Below are 16,834 nucleotides of genomic sequence, written 5' to 3'. Positions count from 1 at the left end.
AAATACATAAAAAGGGGAAGAGTGGAAAAGAAAGGAGCTCTAATGCACAAGCAAGGAGGGTTATAATGATTTCCAGATTTTTTGCAGGAAGTTACAAAGTTAAGAAAATTTCTTTTGTAATGTATATATAAAGGGATTAGACTATTTTTGGTGTGATGTGTCTTCATGAATTGGGATAAACTGCTAAAAAATCCCTCAAGGGTAGAATAAATCTATTTGACAGGAGAAGTGATATTCATGGATCTTGTCAATATATATATTTTCTGAAGCATTCCAATCTTTTTTTTATGTGTATGTGTTATGAAATTTATGTCATGTTGTATCATATGGTACGTATTGTTCTATAACCTGCCTGTTCATTAAGCTATTTCTCATAAACATAATTTCATGATAAAACATAGATATGTGCCTATTATCATTCATAACAACTATAGATGATTTCATAATATAAATATATGAGCAATATATTTAATGTATTCATTTATTATATATTAAGGTTGTTTAAAATTATTTGAATTAAACATCTTTGTACCTAAAATGTGTACTCTTGCCCAATTTTTTGACTGGGGCTTGGGAAGAAAAGAATTTGCAGCAGTTCTGTACCAATCCACTTTCTCCTGGAGATGTCCAGACACAAAGAATTACTGCATTAAATCTTCTGGCAAACATGCTAATGACCTCCTGGGAAACATGCTAATGACCTCCTGGTAAACATACAAATGACCTGAGAAACCCACTCTTGATATTTACTAGCAGAAGGATAATGGCAACTTCTTGTCTTTGAAAAGATCTTTAGCAGGAAAAAAACTATTCAGTTGAAGCTGTTTATTGTGAATAATTCTGCAACTTATAAATTTATGGGGGATGGCTAGCTGAGGAAGATCACATAAGCTGTAATTAATGTAAAATAGTCCAAATGGCTTCTTCTGTGTGAGTGATGTTCATGCATACATTGCTCAACTGCTTTATCTGTTAACCTGGAACAAAACAATGTCCTGTTGTGGAAGAAGAAAGTCATTTTTTATTGGAAGCTGTACCTGAGGGTCTCAGAGTCCTCCAAGGAGAAAATTTCCTCCTGTATCATTTAGATCATTGGTAAAGTTTGATATTGGGTCAAATCCAAGATTTATGTAGCTTGATTTGACAGTATGATCTTTATGTCACCACAGATAAATTCCAGAAGTACCATTTGTGGGTGAAGGGGAATGTATTATTTTAGGAACTGTGGACCATACAACTGGTCTATTGAACAGTCTGAACTTGATATGGTCAAGTTACCTTGTTCTATGCTCTCTCAGATTTCTTTTTTTCATTATTTAGGGACATCTTGGACAGTCCCCTCAACTCTCCTGTTACATGCAGATATATAAGAAAGTCAAGCCCAATTGCATATCCAATTCATTGCGCATCTCCTCTCCTCCAAGTGGTAGCGAGGCTTGGGGAACTTGGAGTACAGATGAAACAAAGTCTGCTCCTAAGACATCTACTCTACCTCTATTTATTTTCCCTCTTATGCATCTTTTCATTCCCAGCTAGTAGAATGGAGAGATATGATAAAAAGAAAAAAATAGAGAAAATATTTTCTACTTATAGGTTTCTGCTAGGTCATCTCTTAGATATGCTGGCTGTTGCTTCTCTTGTGGCAGGTGTTGATAGGCAGGCTCTCTTGGGGTGTTTGTATGATTCCAGAAGGGGAATTTCAGTGCTCAGTTCTTTGACATGTGATGTCTGCTCCATTGATAGCTCCGTAGAACACATCCCAGGTCCACCTTCTGTTGTCAACACAGCCTTTTATTTCTGGTTTACCTTTGCTTATCTATCTTCATGACTTCAGGCAAACAAGATATTTCAAATTTTGTTGCTTTCTGTAACGTCCACTTTCTCTAAGACAAAGCTGGCTGGAGTACAGACTACACCACTCTATCCCTCTTCTGTTCTACATTCTCTCTCAACTTCCTGTTTCCACTTCTGCTCAAATATTCCTATGTACAGATCATTCAATCTGCTGCATGACAAGATCCTGAACTAATGAATGAGACGCCAGTTTCTTTAATTGATTCTCTCAGAGGTTCATTATTTGGCTTCAGGGAATGAGCAATGCATAGCTCTTTCTTAGATTAAATACTCAAGATACCCTCTGCTTCCTGGTCTCCTATGTTTATCAAACAGGAAGAAAGTTGGGCTTGTATGAAGGATAATTGTTTACTTCTTAATGAGTACTAAAAAAGTACCTGGCCCACCAACTCTTTTTGGTATTTATTGCTCTTGATTTTGTGTCATCGATCTCAATTCTTCAGATATCAGGAAAAATCTTATTTAATGTCCTTACTCAAATGAATAAATTATCTTCCCAAAAGTTACTACTTGTCTGTGTATCTAACCATCCTTATGAGAATTGCTTACCAACAATGAATATTATCATTCATATAACTTTTACTCATCAGATAGTTCTAGACCTTCCTTTATTGATGTTTCTTTTTTTTTTTTTTTTAAAGATTCTATTTATTTATTCATGAGTGACACACACACACACACAGAGGGAAAGACAAAGGCAGAGAGAAAAGTAGGCTCCATGCAGGAAGCCCTACGTGGGACTCGATCCTAGGACTCCAGGATCATGCCCTGGGCCAAAGGCAGATGCTCAACCGCTGAGCCACCCAGGTGTCCCTATTGATGTTTCAATCGGAATTTCTTCAGTTAGGTTAAGTTTTTAAAAATGTGTTCATTGGCCATTTGTGTTTCTTGTGTAAATAGCATGCTCATGAACTTTAGCCCATTTTTCTAATGGATTATTCAGACTTTGAGTACTGATTTGTATTTCTATTTATATTGAAGATACTGAACATTTATTGCTGTGTAGGCTGTGGGTTTTCTTTCAAAGTTTGGTCTTTGCCGTTTCACTCTGTTAGTGATATTTTTTCCTTTACCTTTACCATATTTTTCATTTTTATGTAAACTATCAAACTCTATATGTTTTATCCTTTGAAATAAATAATTAAAAGTAATTTCTCATTCTAATACATTTATGATTTCTTTTTGTTATTGAAATATTTAATCCATTTTGAAATCATTTTGGAAAAACTGTGATATGAGAACCTACCACAATATATTTTTTTGGCTTTTTAAGTTTTTATTGTAAATCTAGTTAGTTAACATACAATGTTATATTAGTTCCAGGAGTACAATGTGGTGATTCAACAGTTCCATACATCACCTGGTGCTCATCACAACAAATGCACTCCTTAATCCCCATCACTTATTTAACCCATCCATCCCCCACCTCCCCTCTGGTAACCATCAATTTGTTCTTTATAATTATGAGTCTGTTTCTTGATTTATTTATTTTTCTTTTTCTCTTTGCTCATTTGTTTTTATTGTTAAATTCCACATATAAGTGAAATCATATCGTAGTCTTTCTCTGACTTATTTTGCTTAGCTAAATACTCTCTGGCTCTATCCACATCATTGCAAATGTCAGGATTTCATTCTTTTTTATGCCTGAATGTTATTCCATTGTATATAAATACCATATCTCCCTTGTCCATTCATCATTTGCTGGATACTTGGGCTTTATCCTCAATTTGGCTATTGTAGATAATACTGCTATAAACATTGGGGTGCATGTATCCCTTTGCATTAGTATTTTTGTATTCTTTTGGTAAATACCTATTGCTAGATTATAGGGTAGTTCTATATTTAACTTTTTGAGGAACATCCATACTGTTTTTCAGAGTGGCTGCACCAGTGTTATTCCTACCAACAGTGTACAAGTGTTACTTTTTCTCCACATCCTTACCAACACCTGTTCTTCCTTCCTTCCTTCTTTCTTTCTTTCTTTCTTTCTTTCTTTCTTTCTTTCTTTCTTTCTTTCTTTCTTTCTTTTCTTTCTTCTTTCTTTCTTTCTTTCTTTTCTTTCTTCTTTCTTTCTTTCTTTCTTTCTTTCTTTCTTTCTTTCTTTCTTCTTTCTTTCTTTCTTTCTTTCTTTCTTTCTTTCTTTCTTTCTTCCTTCCTTCCTTCCTTCCTTCCTTCCTTCCTTCCTTCCTTCTTTTCTTTCTTTCTTTCTTTCTTTCTTTCTTTCTTTCTTTCTTTCTTTCCTCTTTCTTCTTTCGATCTTATTTATTTGACAGAGAGAGAGAGAGAGCAAGAGAGCACAAGCAGGGGGAGTGACAGAGGCAGGGAGGAAGCACGATTTCTGCCAAGGGTTGGATCCCAGGATTCTGGGATCATGACCTGAATTGGTTGAGCAGATGCTCAACCCACTGAGCCACCCAGGCACCCTAATACCTGTTATTTCTTGTGTTGTTGGTTTTAGCCATTCTGACAGGTGTGAGGTGCCACTACATTTTTCAATGTTCTCAATACCATTTATTTTTTAAAATTCACCTCTCTTCACTGGCATAAGGAATTATTTTATACATTTGCTTATTCTGTTTATTTACTTAATCTATTTACTAATCCATTTATTTACTCAGGTTTTAATATATCATATGATAAGTCTTCTTACGTTATTTTTACTCCCCCAATTTTTCTATCAACTATCCCAAGCATTTACATCTCATGATGAATGGTATACCTTTTCCAATTTTCTCATTCCAAAAAGTCTCTTTCTTTCTACTCTCCCTCTTTCCCTCACTCTCTCCCTTCCTCCCCTCTTTCTCAATAATGAACAGCATCAGGCTGTTTTACTTACATGCTCAAATAATTAGCACTAGAAACATGTTTGTTAATTTGTTAATGTCTAGTCTTTTTTTTTAATGTCTAGTCTTTAATGAATAATCTTCCTTTACTTTTCATATAATTATTGCATTTTTCTTTTTTTAACATATTGAATTGAATGCCCAGTTCAATTATTTTTATTCCTTTTTTCTTTAATTATAAAGCAGACAGCACTAGCTTTGGCTATAACCTTAAGGCTTAGTATATAATCATTCTATTTTTACTAATTTCTAGGTAGCCTATAATTTTGTTTTCATTTTCTCTTTACCAAAGAATACAAAAATTTTTCTAACTGCTTAGTCTTTAAAAAAACTATTAATCAGATATGAATATCACTTTGTAGTTAGGGTATGGTTTGTAATATGAGTCCTTTCAGGGATTTATTTTTTTCTTCAGCACCAGTTCTGCTTGTTATTTTTTTTCTGGTTTATGTTTTTTATTACATTTTTAAACCTCCTTATAATGTTTTTTTATTTCATCCTCTTCCAATTTCTTCTAATATTATTGCCTTTCCAACTGAAAAAGTTCCTTTCTCTTAATTTTCTCTCTCATATATAGTAGTTACATTTTGCAAAATTAGAAATTAGTCTCAGGAATTTTCTTCTTGTATATGAAGCTACTTCAAAAGGTATGTCTTCTAGGTCTTCTAACTGCTCTTATTAGATATAGAGAATAAAAGCCATGTTTTATGGATAGTTCAGGGCTTGGGTTTCATGGTCATGAAAAGATGTAGAAAGAAATAAGAAAATATTTTTCTACTCTCCTCAGGTCATCTGTTTCACTTAGGATATTATGGTGTTCCATGACTTGTAGACGGATTTCTTTAATCAGATACACAGGCTTTAAAATAAAATAAAGAAGTCCTTTCTAAATTTTGACATTAGTTGGTTGGCAGTATTAATTTAAGTTATTGCAAAAACTTACCCTTTTTTTGGATTGAAGCAGAAGGGTAAGGTACAATACCTAGCAAAAAAAAAAGAAAAGGACACTTTCCATAATACAGTATAATTATTATTAGTTTTCCACAAAAGACTGTTCATGTTTGCATTTTAGCACCTTGTAAAGTCTTTAGTATATACCATGTCCTTGATATATATTTAACGAATAAGTGATCTCTGATTGCAGAGAAATTTAAAAAGCAAATAATATTTTAAATTGTTTTGGTGAACTAAGATTTTTTTAAACCAATTTCTTTGTTTTTTTTAAAGATTTTATTTATTTATTCATGAGAGACACAGAGAGAGAGAGAGGCAGAGACATAGGCAGAAGGATAAGGAGGCTCCCTGCAGGAACCCCTATGTGGGACTGGATCCTGGGATTCCAGGATCATACCCTGGGCCAAAGGCAGACGCTCAACCGCTGAGCCACCCAGGCATCCTGGTGAACTAAATTTCAAAATTATACTGCATGTGAATTAAAAAATTAAGCAGATAGTCTAGAAGTAAAATATACTTAGAAGTTTGTTTTTCAGGTACTAGGATTATCCAAGCATATAAAATTTCCAGTGGCATAAATGATTTCACCTGTTCCTAATTTAAGGGAATTTTTTATGGGGTTGCCTATGAGATTTTTAGAATTTGCCTGCAATATCTGTCACTTCTTTTTAGTCTTTCTGTGTTATGGACATGTTTTTGTTTGGTAATAAATAGCAGAAAGTTGAAAAAACAATTAAATGAAGCAGATTTTTTTTTTCACAGAATATTTCATTTCCTTTTAGTACTTCAAGAGAACAATTTTGCCCCTTTCTTCTAAGAGATTGAACAGAGGTTGATCTGTGTAGACCTTATGCTTCAAACTAAGGACCATGGAAATCAGGAACCAACTCCCAAGCTGAAGTAGAAAGGCTTCTTCTTCTACTTCTTTTTTTTGTTGTTGTTGTTAAGATTATTTATTTATTTATTTATTTATTTATTTATTTATTTATGAGAGACACAGAGAGAGAGAGAGAGGCAGAGACACAGACAGGTAGAGGAGCAGGCTCCATGCAGAGGGCCCAATGCAGGACTGGAGTCCGAGACTCCAGGATCATGCCCTGGGCAGAAGGCAGGCCCTAAACCACTGAGCCACCCAAGAATCCCCAGAAAGGCTTCTTAAGTAGGGTTGAGCAACTCCTTAGTCAGGTAGTATTTCTCTTATTTTGCAAAGAAAACATCAGGCATCTTATACAATGCTGGGTATTGTGAAGGTGTGAAATACAAACATTAGCCTTGAATAGAAGACTCATTCAGTAAGTTGGAGAGTGAAGATTTGTTACCATGAATTTCTAATAAAGTATTAGAAATGTGAGCAAAGGAAACCTTCATTATGTGAGACCCTAAATTCTATCCAGCTGACTCACAGGTGGTACTTTCAAAGCTTCTGCTGCATTGTTGAGTATGCAGTCTTGACTGGAGTTTGAGCAAAGGGACTGTAAGGAATCTTTACTTTCCTTTAGTCTTATTTTTTTTTCATTTCCTGGCAGAGCAGAGGACAGAAAAAAAAAAAAGAGAGAGAGAAAAATGGGAGAAGAAAAATAGGAGGAAATGGTCAAGCAACATAGGATGACAAAGTGAACTTTTAAGTACAGCACTATTTAATATTGAATTTTAATTATTATTTTGCATTTCTTCCTTGTAAATGCTTTTCATCTGTAATTACTTTTATACATATGCTAGGCACATGAATATTTTCTTTGATCTGCTTTTATGGAAACATAACAAAAAAATAGTGTTTCAAGTTTGAGTCCCTAGTGGGACAGAGATAAAGGAGAGTAAAAGACATAGTAGAGGACAAAACTCCAGCACAAAAGGAAGTCAGGGGCAAAGAAGGGGAACCAGAAGTGATCAGAGATTGAACCACAAATTGACAGAGATTTTATGGAAGGCATTGCACTTTCTACGGGTCATGGAAAGTAGAATATTATCCGGATCTAAGCTGGGAAGAAAACCACAGCTGATATTTAGATAACATAATAGGAAAAGGAAAAATTTGTGCGGCATACATTGTAAGTCAACTGGGAAAGTAAAATAGGCAAATAACTGGGAATTTCAGTAAAGAAAGTCGTGAGACCTTAGCTGGGGCTTAGAGGTGATTTGGATACTAAAAGATGGCACAGAGTTAAACTCTAAACATGAAAAACATAAAGGCATCTCTAATTTGTACCAAAAATATCACAATTTAGACAAATAAATGAGGTAACCGGTGGTTTGCAAATAGAGATGGATCCTTAACTATAATGGTTTGACTTTTTATTTTTTTTTTGACTTATGATGGTGAGAAAGTGATATACATTCAGTAGAAATCATACTTCAAATTTGGAATTTTGATTTCTTTCTGGGCTAATGATAAGCAGTATGATGCTTCCTTGTAATGCTGTGCAGTGGTAGCTGCAGGTGCGTGTCAGCCACAGATCATGAAGGTCAACAACCAGTACAGTTACAACCATTTGTACCCATATAGCCATTCTGTTTTTCACCATCAGTATTCTATTCAATGAATTACATGATATATTCAACACTTAATTTAAAATAGGTCTCGTGCTAGATGATTTTAGCCCAACAGTAGGCTAATACAAGTGTTAGCATACTTAAAGTAGGCTAGGCTAAGTTACGAGGTTCAGTAGATTAGATGGATTAAATGCATTTTTGACTTATGATATTTTCAAATTAAAATGGGTTTATCGGGACATAATCCTATCGTAAGTCAAGGAAGATCCGTAAAATGAAATTCAGAGTTGATTTATGGGCATTTAATGTCATTTGTAGCCTAGGGAATATGATTAGAAGAATATCAGAATACTTCTTGTCTTCCCATCACAGATGACTCAAATTCTAGTTAGAGATTAAAAATTATTATCAGGTCTCATAAGTGACATCTCTATTTTCTGTCTTTAGAACCAATTGAGAAATAGATGTGAGTTAGAGAGATAGAGAACAGAGTAGGTCTTACCGATATAATTGCAGCCCAATATGGGCTGGATGGATCTGATACTACTCCCTGTCTTCTTATTCCAGGCCTTGAGGAATAGACACCATTACCTGGGGACACATTGCCTTTCTACTTACCTAGGGATAATAGGGCAGGTGTGTGAAATCCCTTTTGTTTAGGGCTTGTGATGGATTAGCACAACCCAGCCTGCCAAGTGTCACATTCTACCCCTATAGAGAGGAGTAGGGGACAAGCAAGAAGTCAGGAATATTTAGATAAGATCCTTTCTCATGGAAAACAGAAAAATATCGAATAAATCTCCCAACTTCAACCCTAAATATTTTATCCCTCTTGAACTCTATATAATCTTTGCAGGAATAAAACATGCAGTTGTTATATCACTCAGTCATACATTGCTGTCAGTTACTTTGTCAGTTCCTTTCCAGGGTGGTCCTTGCTGATGCCCAGCAAGCATACTGCAACTTCTGTAGTGTGTTTGTACCAGCAGCCAGACACCATTCTCTGTCTGGTTCTAAAACGCTGCTCCTACTCTTGTTCCATGAATCTCACCTTCTGTCCTACTGCATTCAGCTTTCCTGACTCCTCTCTTGTCATGGTGCCACCCATATTGGGGGACATCTTCTCATCTGGTGTATTTAACAGTTAAAAAAACTTAGGTAAGCAGAGAGAACATGAATTCACTGGAGATAGAATTTCTATCATGAGAAAGGCATTGACAGGAAAAATGGGAAAGAAACTGGAAGATGAGATGAGAGAGATTCTGCTGCAAGCTCCTACTTAATTGGCCTCATGGCCAATGTTTATGACATTAAATTATTTTGATTTGAAATCCAGATAGATGAGAACCCCATGAAAAAATTAAGAAGTGTGATGATAAGGATAACATGAATATGCTTCATTCTAGGTATCAGTTATTGTGAATAATGGACAGTGAATAACTGTGAACAAAATGGTTTAATATGAAAATATGCAAACTTAGCAGATATATCTATATCTATCTATATCTATATCTATATCTATATCTATATCTATATCTATATCAATATCTAATTTATCGTTTTCTTTTTTCAAATGTAAGTAGGCTGAGAAGATCCATGAGCCTATTTACCTAACATAGAATTCTGGAATAATACACTTTTCAACTTTTTTCTTCTAATGTCATTAAAATGATTATGTATTTGTGTTCACTGTGATACTATTAATGACTTGAGCAATAAGATATTTATATAAAGAAGTGAACACAGAGAGAAAGAGAGTGGGAGAGAAAGGAAATGTTGAGGGAAACTGCTTTCTTTTTTTTTTTAAATATTTGAGCTGAAAGTATTCTATATGTTACAGCTTTCTCTATCATATACAAATGCAGACTGTCCTACATTTGCAAACTCATCTCCTCTTGGAGGTTTGGCTGGTATTTTCATTTCATTTTAGTTGGGCATTAGCTTGAGCCATCTGCTGCCAGGGTTTCCCAGTGGTCTACAGCCATGACAATGTTTGAAGTTATGCTTCAGGGATTCTTTAAAAACATTTTGTTTCTAATCTCTGTTTGTAGGTACCCTACTTTGCTCCTCATCATATGCTGTTTGGATAGCCTGTGCACATCTATCCTGTGCACTGCTTCAACTCAGTAGATCAACAAAGTAGTCCATGTTGATTGAGCTCCAATTAAGTGCAAAACACAGAGAGGTGGCTATATTGTATTTAGTCTCAAGGTAGGTTGACTGGGTGCATTCCAGATCTTCCTTCTTGCTAATTCTAACTTGCCATTTAACAGTAAGTAGAACTTTTAGATGTTGCTAATGAACAGTTCAAAACAGAATGGTTTATCTAGAAGAGATATATGAAAATTATAGAAAATAATTAAACATAAGATTTTTCTTTTCCTAGAAAAAGCAGAAGAGTGTTTTGATGAGAGTCAGAATTATCAAAACTATTATGGTAGTGAAGTGAACCTAATCCTTTTCCATTTCAAGTTTTTCCAAATTATGTTAAGGCTAGATAATTATGATGAGCTTATGGCTTAAGTATGCAAAAAGCACATCATAATTATGATTTGTGGTATAAAGATAAATAATAAACATTTAGATAGCCTACTATTAGGATGTGTTTTCTTAAAGTTTTGTATGAGTTAACTTTCTTGGGTGTTACAGACAGACCAATAATTAAAGATGTTTTGATATCTTTTATTGATCTCAAATTTCATCTATATGGCATAGAGTTAAGATCAGATGTCAGAACCTGACACATATGCATCGATACTGCCTCTAATACTCAATAACCTTGGCAAAGTCACTTCAAGTTTCTAAACCTTATCTGTAAAATGGGAATAATAGTACCATCACCTCATTCAATTGTTTTGAAGCTTTCATCAGACAATATAAGTGCTTCATATAGTTCTTGATGCATAAATGTTAGGTACTGTCCCTATGGATATTATTCTTACCTTTTTAAAAAATTACCATAAAAACAATAATAGATACATAAGCACATCATGCCAAGTAGTCAAAGTGAACAGATTAAAAAATAAGCACTATTCATTACAAAATGACTGATAACCTTCAGATGAGGGTCAGATAATGCCTGAAGCTGTTAGTGACAATAAGAGTGGTGATAAAAGGCACCTGGGTGGTTAAGTCCGTTAAGCGACTGTCTTTGCCCCAGGTCATGATCTCAGCGTCCTGGAATCAAGCCCCATGTCAGGCTTCCTGCTCAGCAGGAGTGCTTCTTCTTCTCCCTCTATTCTTACCCCACCCCATATTCTCTCTCTCTCTCTCTCTCAAATAAGGTCTTAAAAAAAAAAAGAGTGGAAGTGAAAAGAGCAAACTCTCTGCTCTTGGAAAGGTTATTAAGCCTTGGTCGCCTCAATTTTTCATGTGAGACTAATTATAGCTTTATCTCATATATTTATATGACAATGTGGTGGCTAATATATGTAAATCAGTTATGGATGTCATAATGTTTGGCACATGGTAGGTGTCAGAACATGCGGCATCACCATGATCATTACTGGCGTCATTATCACCAGGCTCAATCTTGTGAATGAGGCATCTTTTTAATTGACTTAAACTTTCATAGGACACTCGATAGAGATTTTGAAGTGCCCCTCATGTTTCTCCTTCTATATTCTGAGCCAGTTGAAGGGGATGATCGAAACAACAGCTTTATAACTAATAAAGCTAGGTTGGACGATCCTACTTAAACGTGCAACTGAAATCAGGATTTCTGCTCTTTGCCCAGCGGAATCGACCTCTCCACTCTACAGTCCAGATTTCTTTCCTTTGTCGGCAGAGCCTACTCTAATAGACTTATCACGTGGAGCAGAGCAGAGTGTTTGTATGCAGAGGCAAGCTAGAGGGAGGGGAGAGTGCATCAAGAGGAGTTTGAGCTACACCTCGAGAGCTTCTGAGCTTTTTCTCAGTCTCATCCCTAAAATGAACCATTCTTCTTCTCCAGTAAAAATATGAATGAGAGAATGTGGATATCTTTCCCCTAAATCCATTCCCTCTTGGGGAGGGCAGTGTAAATTCCTCCTTCTCAGTGAGATTGCAAGATGTAAGGAGGTAAAGCCACACCTATCAATCTGGACTGACATGACACACTTTAGACCCAGCAAGCCTCTCCTAACCCTACTTTTTTTCTGGATCATTAAATAAGACTTAAATTTCTTGTGCTTGAAAATTTACTATCTGGAAAATGGGGTTTTGATGGACAGCACTTCTCTCTTGCCGCAATAGTTTGAAGATTAAGGAATATAACTGCCTTGGAGATGCTCCAAGAACTTCACATAAAAGGGGCCATTAGGTTCAGGTATCATGGACTAGATTATGGGTCTTGTAGAATGCTAACAATTTTAATAGCTAGTTTGTTTTTCTTTAGCAATGATTCCTTCTGATATTTTCCATTTTTAATCAGGCAGAATGTTATCTCCAAATTTCCTTTGTTTGTCAGAACCTTGTTTTCTCCAAAAAACGTTGAGGCATCTTTCAAGATTAGAAAAATATAGTCTTTAAGATTTTCTTGACATTTATACCAAAATAGCAATGTAGTGAAATCAAATGGGAACACTTGGAAAGCTAAAATGATAATTGCAAAAAAAAAAAAAAAAAAAAAGGGAGGGAACGAAACAATTTTCATTGCTTTTGTTAAAAAGTTTATACTTGTCATACTATGCTACATCTTATTTTTGAAATGCATTGAAAGTTGTCGCTGGTTTGATCTCAGATAGTGTGGCTGCCAATTCCCTCCCCAGCACTCTGCCACTTGGCTTCTTTCCAACGATGCCATGTGTGGTTTTCCCTTCCCTCCTCCCTTTTCTAAACAGAGAGGAAAACAAGTCCATTCGGCATTAGCCTGCAAGCTGTATAATTGGAATTAAAATTCAAGACGTGAATATCTTTTTAACTCAGAGGGCCAACTGCATTCACAATTCCTCAAGTTTCCATTTTGAAAAATATAACTTTATCTTTAAATGCGATAGTCATAAAGTTCACAAAAGAATGTGGTCTGAGGCCAAGCCAACATTGGAGTGATTTTTCTTTATCAATTTTTGGCATATTATTTTATTTTTTCTTAGATGTTTTAAAAGTGAGATGTTATTGCACTCTTCACTGGTTTCTAATTTGTCAAGTTCCCTTTTTTAAAAAATATTTTATTGACTTACCAGATGATCTTTATATACTGTATTTTATAAAAGTTATTTTCTAGTATGTGAAACTTAGAGAGGGAACTCAAATTTTCTGTGTCTTGATAGCATCCACATAAATCTTTCCTCCAGTGAACAGAGCATTGATTACTAGGATATTAGGAGACAATAGTGTTTCATATTATTTTTCTTCTAACCTTGTCACTTATTCTTCATGTTAGTGAGCAATCCATCTAATCTATGTGTCAATAGCTATATCCACATATTAAGGGTAGGGTCATTAGCTACCTGCTAACTTCTAAGGAAAACTAATGTACTTATTTCACAGGTTCTTCCTTCTAAGGAACTTGAATTGATCTATACATATGTCATTGGTCCTCCCCAAAGCTTGGGGGGAGAGTTGGCAGATGTCTTTATGTTACAAATGGTTCCTCATATGGCCTCACTCTGTTCACCTGGAAAGCTTGCAGTGGACACAGTGGATCTGTCACCAAGACAGGTGGCACTGTCTATAAACCTTTGGGGATGGTGGAGTGCTATGTACACAATGGGGACACATTTTTCCCTGGGTTTTGCAATCCTTTTGTGGCATCTGTTCTTATTTAATGAACTGTAACCACTGATACACTCACTAATGTTCATTATAGGAAGAATTTTTGAGAAAAGAGGTATAAGCAGTTTCTGGCCTTTTCCTCTCTCATTTCTTATTTGCCTCCTCCCTAAGGGTAAAGGCAAAGAGAGTGAGCAAAGTAAATGGACATTCAGTCTCGGACACTGTAGAATGTTCAAGAGAAACTACAATGGCAGAGGTTTAGATCTGTAAGGAGTTAGCCTTTTTCTTTTTAATGCTTTCTTTATATTGATTCCAGTATAAATTCATGTATTACTTGTGCTAATCTTAAGTGCAGTGAGTCAGAGGACATAACACATCTCCTTGAGCATGAAGATGTCAGAAATTCAGTCCACAGTAGCTGATCTAATAGGCTGATGATCAATAAGCATATTAGCCAAGTAGACTCATCCTAGACAGTTCATATCGGAGACTGGATGCTCCTGCTGCCACTCGTTGAATAAGTTTATGGATGTTTTGGCTCCAAATTTTTGAAAATAAACCTCTCTGGATGCCAGAATTGCTGGTCTGCCCCTGCATGTTACAGGTAGGAGACAGGCTGTCTATAGATGTAAGTGAATTTGAGAAGCAGTGAAGTGGAAGGGACTCAAGGACTGTACCAGCTTGCTGCTTGGAAAGTCTCCAGCACAGTGTCAAAACGGCAGGGATTCTCTGTGCACCTGCCCAAGCTGCACTTAAAATTAATGATTATTTGTGGGAACAGACAAGGAGGAAAATCTACTTCGTTCACAAGTTTGTGGTGTGGATTAGCTTCATTGGTATCTAATGGCTGACTGCCACTGAGCTGATCTTTTTTTGTACTTTCTGGCTCCTTCCTCAGGATGCCAGAAGCTCTTTGTTTAGCTAGTGCTTTATCTAATTCCGGCACAATCAATTCCAGCTCATTCTCTCTCAGCACAATTGGCAGAACACTATTGTTTATAGGGAAGGTATTTTCCCTCTAATTTAATACCTGGATTCTTTCTATGTTCCTTCCATTAAAAAAAAAAAAAAAAATCTTTCCTTGTCCCTTTCCTATTTTCTTTTTTTTTCCTCTCTCTCCTCTTTGAAGCTATATAAAAATCTATCATGTAACTGTATTCCCAACTTCTATTATTCTTTACTTTTTAGGTCTCTCTTCTTACTTATTTTTCAAGGTAAAATTAAAAAAAAATCTCTCATCTCAATAAGTTTCTTTTGCTTCTGTGAAATGCACTGTGAAACAGTGATTTATTCATAAGCATACAGATTTTTTCATTGTATGGCAATAAATACCTACCTATATTGTATAATGAGGCTGGTGTATAGAACATTTTAGTGATACAAATTAAAGGCCCCATAGTAAGTAAGTATAAAGGTATTTATTAAAATGTCCTATAAACATACATTTATTGCAAGTCCAATGGGATTCCTGCTCATCATTGTCATTTTCAGAATTATGTTTGTCTTTAGTGAGTACCTGTGTGATTCAGAAGACCAGATAATAATCTGTCTCAGTAACCTGTAGGGCAATTGCCTCCAAAAGCCTTGGCTTACAGTATCCCTTCAGTTAGTTTTGAAAGTTTGCCTCCTACCAGTCAGAATGGCTAAAATTAACAACACAAGAAACAACAGATGTTGACAAGGATGTGGAGAAAAGGGGAACCCTTTTACGCTGTTGGTGGGAACGCAAACTTGTGCAGCCACTCTGGAAAACGAAATGAAAGTTTCTCAAAAATTTAAAAGTAGAATTACTATACAATCCAACAATTGCACTACTTGGTATTTACCCAGAGGTTACAAATGTACTAGTTTGAAGGGATACATGCACCCCCAACGTTTATAGCAGCATTATCTGCAATAGCCAAATTATGGAAAGAGCCCAGATGTCCATCAACTGCTGAATGGATGAAGAAGATGTGGTGTGTGTATGTACTTTATGTGTGTGTCTATGTGTAATGGAATATTACTCAGCCATAAAAAAGAACGAAATCTTGCATTTGCAGTGACATAGATAGAGCTAGAAAGTATTATGCTAAGCAAAATTATTTAATCAGAGAAAGACAAATATGATTTCACTCATATGTGAAACTTAAGAAACAAATCAAATGATCACGGGGTAAAAAGAGAGGCAAACCAAGCAATAGACACTTAACTTTGGAGAACAAACTGATGGTTACCAGAGCAGATATGGGTAGATGGGCCAGTTAAATAGGTTTTCTTTATAAAAATGGGAAATTTTGATACAGAAGCAAACATATACACAGACACCATGTGAAGATTGCAAATAAGTTACTGCAAACCAAGGAACTACCAGAACACATTTTTCTCTACCACCCTCAGAAGGAACATGCTTTACTGCCACCTTGATCTTGGATGTTTAGCTTCCAAAATTGCGAGACAGTAAATTTTTGGTGTTTGAACTACCTAGTTGTGCTACTTTGTTATGGTAGCCCAGGGAAACTGATGCAGAAGGGAAAGAACCATTTGCTGCCAAACCAAACAAAGTAGCTCAAACCAAAATAGGCCAAAAATGTCTAACTGCTTTACTCTCTAGATTTTTCTATTCTTTTTCATGTCTCTTTCCAACATGAAAACATGAGAGAGTATGTACTTTTAGGATGAATATTATAAGTATAAAATATTCTAATCTAATTGTGCCTTAAGGAAACAAAATATAAATTATATTTCAGCATAAAAGAAAACATGCACAACCTCAAAAATATAAGAAGAAATAAAAATGAAAAAAGAAAAGCACCTATACCAATATAACCACATTTGGTATATTCCCATAACCTCTTCTTTTTATCTAATATTTTAAAAATGTATTGAAGAACTTTATCAGCATAGCATATTTTATATGGGGGGATAGATTTAAATGATGTTATCTCTCTTCCTATATTTTAAAAAAAAGTCTTTGACTTTGACTAAGCTTATCTATTTATCTATGCTACCTGAGTGTA

General features: G+C 35.3%; 1 long non-coding RNA gene across 1 annotated transcript in view; it reads left to right on the top strand.

Moving 5' to 3' along the window:
• Positions 1 to 10,347, top strand: part of LOC144282976 (uncharacterized) — a 55,916-nt gene extending 45,569 nt beyond the window's left edge. Inside the window, exon 4 of the long non-coding RNA XR_013351382.1 lies at positions 10,193 to 10,347. This is a non-coding gene — a long non-coding RNA (uncharacterized LOC144282976). The remainder of the gene's footprint in view (positions 1 to 10,192) is intronic.
• Positions 10,348 to 16,834: the final 6,487 nt, after the last annotated feature.

The sequence above is a fragment of the Canis aureus genome, chromosome 14 (genome assembly GCF_053574225.1).
Source record: "Canis aureus isolate CA01 chromosome 14, VMU_Caureus_v.1.0, whole genome shotgun sequence".
Taxonomy (NCBI): domain Eukaryota; kingdom Metazoa; phylum Chordata; class Mammalia; order Carnivora; family Canidae; genus Canis; species Canis aureus.
Note: the sequence above shows the minus strand (reverse complement) of the source record. Positions and strands in the feature narration are given on the sequence as shown.